General features: G+C 42.0%; 1 pseudogene; it reads right to left on the minus strand.

Annotated features, from left to right (window-relative positions):
* Window positions 1-748: 748 nt before the first annotated feature.
* Window positions 749-1304, minus strand: LOC132495467 (transmembrane protein 126A-like; annotated as a pseudogene).
* Between the last annotated feature and the right edge of the window lie 8319 nt (window positions 1305-9623).

Genomic DNA, 9623 nt, shown 5'->3' on the forward strand with positions numbered 1-9623 from the left:
GATAATTTTGCCCCTTAAAACAAAGGCCAAATGTGTCCCTCTAGCCATTATGCAATATTCTTCTATTGGGGGTACTTGAGATAATATGTGTGAGCATGCTTTATAAACTGTAAAGTGCTATCTAAATAAAAGTTTTGTGGCTATTGCATGGTTAAACTAAGCTTTGCAATGAAAGAATTGGAATTGAACTGCAATTCTCAGTCTGGAGCCCACTGTCAATTAGGTTTATAGTTTCAACAATTTGCTATTTAATTGTTTTAAGTTATCCAAGTGCCAGGCAATGTTCTTGTATTCTTTCTTCCGTAAAGCAGTAGAAAAAATACTTAAGTTTAACGTAAAAGTCGACATAGACGGAGGCAATATTTTTTGTTTTTAGGACATTAAAAGACAGATATTTGGAGAAATGCTTTTAAAACATTTTGGAATCTGGCTAAGTCTACCCATGGCTTTTACCAGCTGTCCCCCTAATTTGTCTCTCGCAGCTTCTTCCCATCTTCAAGAGCCTGTATCGATGCTCTCCTCATTGATGTCAGTTGATGCAGCGGCTCCATGTGTGGTCAGGGTTGTTGGAAGTCTAGAGGGGTCCATGTCACTTTATTTTTAGACTCCTTGTGACTTAAAAACATAAGAAATACCATAATAAGGTTAATAAAATTATGGTATATTTTTTTAAATTATGTCTCTTTATTCATACTTAGATGTAGGTTATTTTTACAGTCTTTATTTTGTGTACAGATATACTTAACAATTACTGAATTTCTAGGCCAGGTTCAGGTATCTAAAGAGCCTTTATAAGTAGTTTATATTGTCTAGACCCAAAGTATGCTGCAAGCCCAGTCTGGAGCAAAATTAAAAATAACATCTTTCTAAAGACAGGTTTAGTCATCCTAATCCAGTCATTTGTTTCCTTTCTCGGGTAGCAGGGCTGAGTTATACCTGGTTAGGCCACCATTCACAAGGGATAGCCAAGAAAACAGGGTACAGGCCACCAAAAATAAGACCAAGCAATCCACCATGTGTTATGGTACAGGTTTCGCTATGCAAATCACAAAACCTTTGTAAGATACGTGTGCCATCAAAAATGGGATCACTGCCATTGGTAAACCAGCAGCTATATGAGACTGTGTCACAGGTAAGATGCATCAAAAAACACCATTTGCTATTAGGCCACAGAGAGCAGCATTAAATCCAATATATGTTGATCTTTTCAAGCAGATTCCTTTCTGCTTCCGGAAGTTGGTTAATTTCCCTGGTTATGATATCAAGTTCTCCTTGACAGTATCGTCTGGTTCATGATTTTCCATCTTGAGCCTTACTCTTTCCACCCAGCACTCGCTGCTTCGTCTAGTCTTCTTCAGCCATGCGAGGGCTCACTCCAACCTTTGCTCAACTCATCCAGGTGCAGCCCTCCTTCAGCATATTTTTAGGGTTCAGACTTAACAAATGAATGCCCTTAGCACAAAGGAATAGATATTTAAAAAACTTAAGTTGATGCACAAGTTTGATACACTGCACTGGGCATAAAGGTGATTAAGATATAATACTCTCCCTCAAGGAATTCTCAGTCCAGCAAACTGTGGAATAGTATATAATAAATAATTGCATATAATTGTCGATAAGGTCATACAAGCAGAAAGTACTTAGCATGTAGTCTTTTTTCATAGAGAATGTCAAAACTTCAAACAGAAGTTCCTTCCTGTGTGGAAGCCTCAACCACGCGACTCTCTCGACTACTTCATGGGCCCTGAGCGCACTGGGCTGGCTGTTAACCTCCCCAGAGACCCATCCTCTGGTTCTTTGAGGTTGCTGGCATATATGCAGCCACACCCTTGTTCACGGCGATTTTCAAGGTGACAGTGTGAGTTGCCATTTCACAACCGGGAAAGCCACATTGTCTCCTGGCCCAACCGTGGTGCTGAAGCTTTTTTCAAATCGGTTCTCTCACTTTGAAAGCTCTTTTCATGTTTCAAAACACCAGAGAGAGCAAACTGATGCTAAATTACATAATCTGTAGAGCAATCAATTGGACTAGGGGAAAAAAAAAAAAGTTGGTCTGGTTATTTTGTTCCAGTCTGCACAGATAACACTCAATATCTTAATGGAGCTAAAACACATTACTGTCTAGGAGAGAGAGAGAGAGAGAGAGAGGGAGAGAGAGAGACTACAGTAACAAGTAGTCAATTTTCCCTCCTGAAAAACTTCATTTTGAGAAGACATACATTCTACACAAATCCTAGTTCCTGCTTGCACACTGTAATGTTTCAGTATACTTGGGATTCTTTGACCTCATGAGATACCTCCCCAATCCATGCCCTATATATTTCCTGTCTCACCAACTCAGAGCAATCGGAAGAGACTGAGAGATTCAGTTCTGAAAAACAAGCCTCGTCATAATGGAAAATCCAATTAACTTTAGATATAGGAGCCGCATACCAGCAACAGTGCTGTAATTTTGCCTTCTATGAAAATGGCTTAGCTGTTCATTAGGTAGCATGTCAAAAATTAAACAAGGTCAGTTATTTTCCTTGTCTGGAGATCTAGCATTATCTGGGGAATTAGAAGACCGACCACTGATATACATTTCAACTAGATGTAATTCCTGAAATCTTTGTTTTTTACTATTTTATCTTGCATGTTCTGAGATGAGGGAAAATAATTTTCTCTGGGGAACCCAGACTGAACTCCTGTTCAATGGTTTGTAGATTGTGAAATGATGATGCTGATAAAGTTGAGGTCCTTTTTAGCTTCCCTAAGTGAAAAGTGATATGAAATAGTGATATTATCATGCTTACTGTCTCAGCTGCTTTGTGAAAGAAGTAAGAAAGTGATCGTTATCCCTGCTTACAGGAAGATAAACTGGGAGGCTGTAGGACTGGCTGAAATGTTCATACGTGATGGTTGATGGAGCTGAAACAAAAACCAGGTCTCCACATCAAGCTCAGTGTCCAGCCTCCAGCCTATGCCTTCTCACATTGGCAAAGCTGACACACCCTGGGTTTCTAATGCAAGCCTGATTTTTATTACTTTTTCCAGATGTGCTTAGTTGCATTGAAAAAGAAATCTATTCTTTTCCACAAAATGGCGAAGGCTAGAAAGATGGTTAAGTCCTAATCCCTGTCCTCTAGAGGATTAAAACAGTACCACAAACACAAAGCAGAGAAATCATAGCCAGCATATTAGAAATATAAGAAAATTATAATAAAGTCTCTCTGAAAGTAGGCAAAATATAAATTATAGGTGTGTAAACACATACTTATAAGTACAAGAGTGATACAGAAGTTTAAGGAGGTCTCTTTTGGTTGGGAGTAAAGAAAAATCAGGGAAAGCAAATGAGGAAAGAGGGGAGGATGACTGGGCTGCACTTCCCTTCCCTGGGGTTTCTTTTTGTTCAGCCAGCCTGCCCCTCCCCAGGCAGAGTTTCTCCAACTTAATGCTGCATGTAAGACTTACCGAGGGAAACTTTTTAAAAATGCAGATTCATGTGTTCACAAACATCCAGATGCCATGGGCCCGCAGTGAGATCCTGAAATCTGCATTTTTAGCAAGGCTCCAGTGGCTGAGAGTCAAGCTTTGGACTTTGAATTGGGAAACAGTGCTTTGAGATCATGCCCGTCATCAGTTTTAAGGAAAGGAGAGTGCCAACTTGGAAGATATAGATGATATAGGAGTCCACAAAGGGTGGCCTTTGCAATCTCCATCTGACATCATGGGAAAGTAGGACTGAAAGAGGAAAGGAAAAGACACCTCTCAGTAATTAACGAATACAGTCTTCTCCCAACCCACGTATACCGGGGCACAGCCCTGTGTGCATGCATCAGAGAAATCTGACTCCTGACAATGTTTCCACTTTCCCTGTCCAGCTCCTACATTTCCTCTGACCCTCCTATTAAGCTTCATCTGGGGCACGGCTGCTCTCATTTTCCATTTATGAATAATTTGGGGCTATATTTAGGCATCTCCAGTCATTAGGTACCCACATTTCTGTATACAGCCTATAAGGTTTTATTATTTTTTTTAGAATTCTAGAAATTCATGAGAAAGAAAGCTCTTAATATTAGGTCACTTAGTCAATTACCTCCCTTCCTGCCTAATGCGAGATTATTCCCAATAGTCCTGTTTCTAGTGCTCTGTTGCCTATTTTTAAATGTACTAACTGATGGTGATTCTGCCACTCCCCTCAGGAGACCGTTATCCTGGCCCACCATTCTCAGTGTCAGGGGGCTTTCCCTGGTAATTAGCTCCAACTTGCTATTTCTTCCCCTTCCCATTATCCTTGGTTATCAATTCCCTTGTAACAACATTATTTCTCTCACAGTAGTTCTATATTTTTAGACAGTTTCCACAGTTTCACAAGCCACTGTTAAAAAGAGTTGAGCTACTTAGTATCAGCCCATATCTTAATTAGTCACGCTGTTGGAGGATGAAGATGGACCTAATGCAAAGGGTCATTGGGTCCTGCTGTGTCCTGCCAAGGGCTGCATTATCTTGTGCCTGCATCTCCGTGCTAGTCTGCATTGATTTTATCAGTCTGAGGTCATCCTCCTCTACAGAGCAGCGTTTCTTTAAGCGTAATGTGTCTAGGTCACATGAAGGTGTATAAAAAAGGGCCACCTCATTATCTGAAAAATGGGAACGAGATTGCCTACTTGGTTACATTTCTATGAACGTTAAATGATACCAGGTACACAAATAATTTAGCAAAAATTCTAGCATGCAGTAAACATAATAAAATCCTGAGACATATCTAAATGGTACTGACATGAATATACCTCATTCTGTTTTCAGCTTTACCTCATTCTGTTTTCAGCTTTGTTAATTGCTGGTTATATGACCTCATCAACACTTATGTGCAGTGATTAATTATATAATCCTTCACAGTTGCTGGACGAATATTCCTTGAGGAGAGGAATTGTGTCTTATTCATCTTTATGCCCAGGGCATCAAACTTAAATGTATCAGCCTAAGTTGTTTTGCCTTCCTGAGCCTCAGTGTTCACGTCTGTGAAATGAGCACATATGATCTACCTTTAGGTCAGACATATTTTATGTCCTAGCGTATATCTTCTTAGCCCACATTTTTGCTCCAGCCACTGCTGCAGCTACCTCACATGCAGAGGAAGAGACCAACGACACCTCACCTCACCTGCACACCGAGGAAAACTGCCATCACCTAAGAGACATCTGCAAGAGCCTGGGTCCAATCATCCAAGCAGTGGTCCTCACCGGGAAGATTTGCTGATCACAACTGTGGGAGGGAGGTGCCATTGGCATCTACTAGAAAGAGGCCAGGGACACTGTTAACAACCTGCGACGTCCCCAACAAGAAAGAATTGCCCAGCCCGTATGCCAATAGTACTGCTGTTGAGAAACCCTGACAAAGAGACTCTACAAAAACCTCACCCGAGGAAGATGCCTCATAAGATACGCTCCTTTCTCTCGTGTTGAGACCCTGTGCCCTTCACCGCTCTGGACTGGACCCATCAGAAAGTAATTTCTCTATAAGTGCATACATGAATACAGCAGATTTATACTAATAAGGTGTGTGTATAATAGCAGAACATTGGTTCCTATCCTGTGGTGTCAGGGCTGTAATGCTAGGAATGTTTAGGTCACAGCACCACCATAGCACCATGGTATATGCTGCCCAGAACAGGAAAGGACCCTATAGCAGGTCCAGACTGCAGTTCAATACATGCTCCTTGCTCCAGGAAGAAACAGCACAGCTAAAGAATTACAATACAGAAACTAAGGGAACAAGTGTAGGAGTAGATCTTGAGGGTACTCATATATGAGGTTAGAGTGTAAGCCTGGAGAGGGGAAAATTGATTGACATTGGAACACTCTCCCATGATAGAGGGTTTGATGTCTTAGCAAGGACAAAACAAAATTGGTCCTAATACACTGCTGGGATCATTCTTTGAAGCTTGGACCTGACCAAAGTAAATCAGGTATAAAACTGCTTCGGCAGAGTATTGGGAAAAGGATCAAAAGGCTCAGAGAGAGAGGTGGGAATGCTGTAATGGATTTATGTTAGATCAAAGAAACCTCACCTGACTATGATCTCTGAGGAGGCCCAAAAGACACTCTTCCACTCAGTCAGTAAAGAATGCATGGGCTTCCCTGGTGGCGCAGTGGTTGGGAGTCAGCCTGCCGATGTAGGGGGCGCGGGTTCATGCCCTGGTCCGGGAGGATCCCACGTGCCGCGGAGCGGCTGGGCCCATGAGCCATGGCCGCTGAGCCTGCACGTCCGGAGCCTGTGTTCTGCAATGGGAGAGGCCACAATGGTGAGAGGCCCGTGTACCGCAAAAAAAAAAAAAAAAAAAAGAATGATGAAGGGAAGCACAACATGGTAGAGAAGCTTGGTTGTGTCTGCTGACTGATGGTGAGAGATACTATATTGGAACTGGTTTCCCTGATATTACTGGAATTGATAGGATTCTAAAATAGCAGAGGCAATTTAGTCTCTACAGAAATAGGGTGGACATCATTATTGAAATGGACAGCAAGGCCAGAGTGACAATCAGAGTGTCTTAACCCATAAGGATCTGTGGGAATTGTTAATAGATCATGGGAGCAAGATGGATGGGAAGCTCACTAGAGTTCTGTGTCATCTGTATAACCAGAAATTGAAATTCAGCAAGCAAAAAACTGGTGTCAGCCACCATGTTGGAAAAATCACACACTCACCCATTTTCTAGATCTTAATCAATTCTCAGACCCTGAGCTCAGTCTCAGAACCAGAGCTCACTGACTAATGAAGAGGCTAGGTCCCCTCAAGGAAGAATCCTGAAATACCACTGTAATTATATGTAGTAAATAGTCCCTGATTCGCAAAGGAATCTGAAATTAGTTACCAGAATAAGTATGTACTGGCGAAAGAAGAATATCCAGACCATTCAAGGGGCTGTTAGGCACAGGGTCTGAGTTGACTCTGATAGCAAGAAATCTAAAATGCCACTGGACCCTTCATTAGAGAAGGCTCATGTAAGCCGGACAATGAGTGGACTCCTGGCCCACATCCATCCCAGAGTGGTCCAATGGGTCCACAGACCATCTGTGCAGTTATTGGCCATTCCTGTAGTGCAATCAAGATTTGTTCTTTGGCCAAAGGAATAAGGGCAACAGTGTTTGCAAGGGGCAAGAGGAAGTCCCTAAATCTGCAGTATTATGTCACAGATGGAATTTCAGAAATTAGCACCACTATCCAAGATTTGAAGGATGCAAGGATACCCCCTTCAGTTTACCTATGTGGCCACTGCAAAAATTACAGAGATCGTGGTGAATGACAATGGACCAAAATAAGCATAAACAAGTGGTCGTCACAATCACAACTGCTATACCAGATGTAGTATTTTCCTAGAACAGATTATCACAGCTTCTGGCACTTTTGAGCAGAAAAATGTATTTTTTCTCAATCCCCATAAATAATAAGGATCAAAAGCAGTTTGCTGTTATGTAAAAAAGTCCATAGTATTCATTGTCTGTCTTACCCCAGGACCAGGTTAAATCTGTTCTCTGTCACAATATAGTCCACAGAGACCTTAATCGTCTTGATATTGCACAGAACCAGCATGATCGCTGGTTGACAATGCTGATGGTACCGTGGTAATCGGACCTGGTGAGCAGGAGGCAGCAAGTATTTAGATGGTCCTGGTAAGACACATATATGCTAGAGGGTAGATGATAAAACCCTAAAAGTTTCAAGGACCCACCACATGGGTGATGTTTTTAAATATCCAATGAACTGGAACATGTGGGAAAATTTTTAATATAAATGACAAATTGTTGACCTACACGTCCTATCACTAATAAAGAGGCACTGAACGTGTCAGGCTTATGTGAATACTGGTGTCAACACATACCATACATAGTCATACACTGTGAACCATTTATTGGTGTCTTGGAAGGCTGCCATATACCAAGGTGTGGTATATGCTGCCCAGAACAGGAAAGGACCCTATAGCAGGTCCAGACTGCAGTCCAAGCTGCCCTGATGCTCAGGCAGTATGACCTAGAAGATGGAGAGCGCATTAGGATGCTGTATAGTGTCTCTGTCAAACCTCAATATGACCTTGCTGGAAAAAACAGTGAAAATATTATCTACTTGTACACAGATATGACATCTAGATAAATGGATTTGTTTGCCATGTTTAAAAATAAAATGATCTGCTTTAGTTGAAGCCGTTAGTGCTCATGAAAACCTGAATCTATACTTAATTCTTCACAAATACACTTAAATTACATATACATTGTATCATGTTAAGGAACCAGAGTTAGCCCAGATATCTCAGCACTGGTAGCTAAATCAAAGCTGTAACTGTAGTTAGGGGTTGAGAACTGGTACCTAATAGCTAAATCCAATTACGTTTTCTGCTATTTGATTGGGCCAGCACAGTGTTTAAATTAAACATCAAAAACCAAAGCCAGGGGCTTCCCTGGTGGCGCAGTGGTTGAGAGTCCACCTGCCGATGCAGGGGACACTGGTTCATGCCCCGGTCCGGGAATATCCCACATGCTGCGGAGCGGCTGGGCCCGTGAGCCACGGCCGCTGAGCCTGTGCGTCCGGAGCCTGTGCTCCGCAACGGGAGAGGCCACAACAGTGAGAGGCCCGCATACCACAAAAATAACAAAACAAAACAAAAAAAACAAAGCCAGTGAATGCCTTTAGTAGGAGCATGCACTCTCTAGTGTGCCATTGGCATCTCCATTTTCTCTGTCTTACATCCACTCAGCCTACTTTTATCTGCATAGTCCTGAAGACTACTGAGTTTGAGTTTCATTTCCTACACAGGGAGCATTCTTCCTGATATTTATCTCATACCTTGCAGTTTCTGCCTCATAGTAACACTAAGTAAATATTTGTTGAATGAATGACTGGCTGCATCAATGCACATATGCATTTTGTGTAGAGGAGGGAAAAGCACCTTGGACCACCCTTTGGTCAGGTTCTGGTTCAGGTTGTTTTGTTTCACATACCCTACTTTGAGTCTCTGAGTCTTACGTCTCTTTTAAAGTGAAGGGATCAGGCTAGATGAACAATAAGGCCATCTTGAGATCTCAATTCTGTTATCCTTGACTTTGTCTTTAAGTGTACGCGTTCACGTGTAATTGTATTGTTCCCCAATCTCAGGGAACACTATTCTGTATTATGTTAAATGTACAATAAATTTTTCTTTCCAAAAAAAAAAAGCATCAATATAAGAGTCCCAGCACAGACCCTGGGTTCTGGAGCAAGGTCAAACCTTCGAAGACATAGGATTTCTCGCCATTTTGAAAGCAGCTCCTGGCATGCTTTTAAGCCCTAGTAGAGACTAGGACATCAAGAGTGACTAAGCACCTGGAGCTGCCTGTGGTGAGTGGGATTATGAGATCCACAGAGTCATAAGGTTATCCAGGAACAGAAGCAAACCACAGTATGACGTAAATAATACATTACATGCAGGACTGGATTGAGCAGGTCCAGAGAGCACAAGTAAGTTGCATAAGCATGTGGCCTCGACTTCCTCATGACTTTCCTCTGTTGCACTGATGCCTTCCTTCAGCTACACCCACACTCTCATGGAGGCTTCCCTATGACCAACTTACAGAGGAGGAAATATTTGAGCCTGGTTCACAGATGGATTA

Source organism: Mesoplodon densirostris, chromosome 8, assembly GCF_025265405.1.
Source record: "Mesoplodon densirostris isolate mMesDen1 chromosome 8, mMesDen1 primary haplotype, whole genome shotgun sequence".
Taxonomy (NCBI): domain Eukaryota; kingdom Metazoa; phylum Chordata; class Mammalia; order Artiodactyla; family Ziphiidae; genus Mesoplodon; species Mesoplodon densirostris.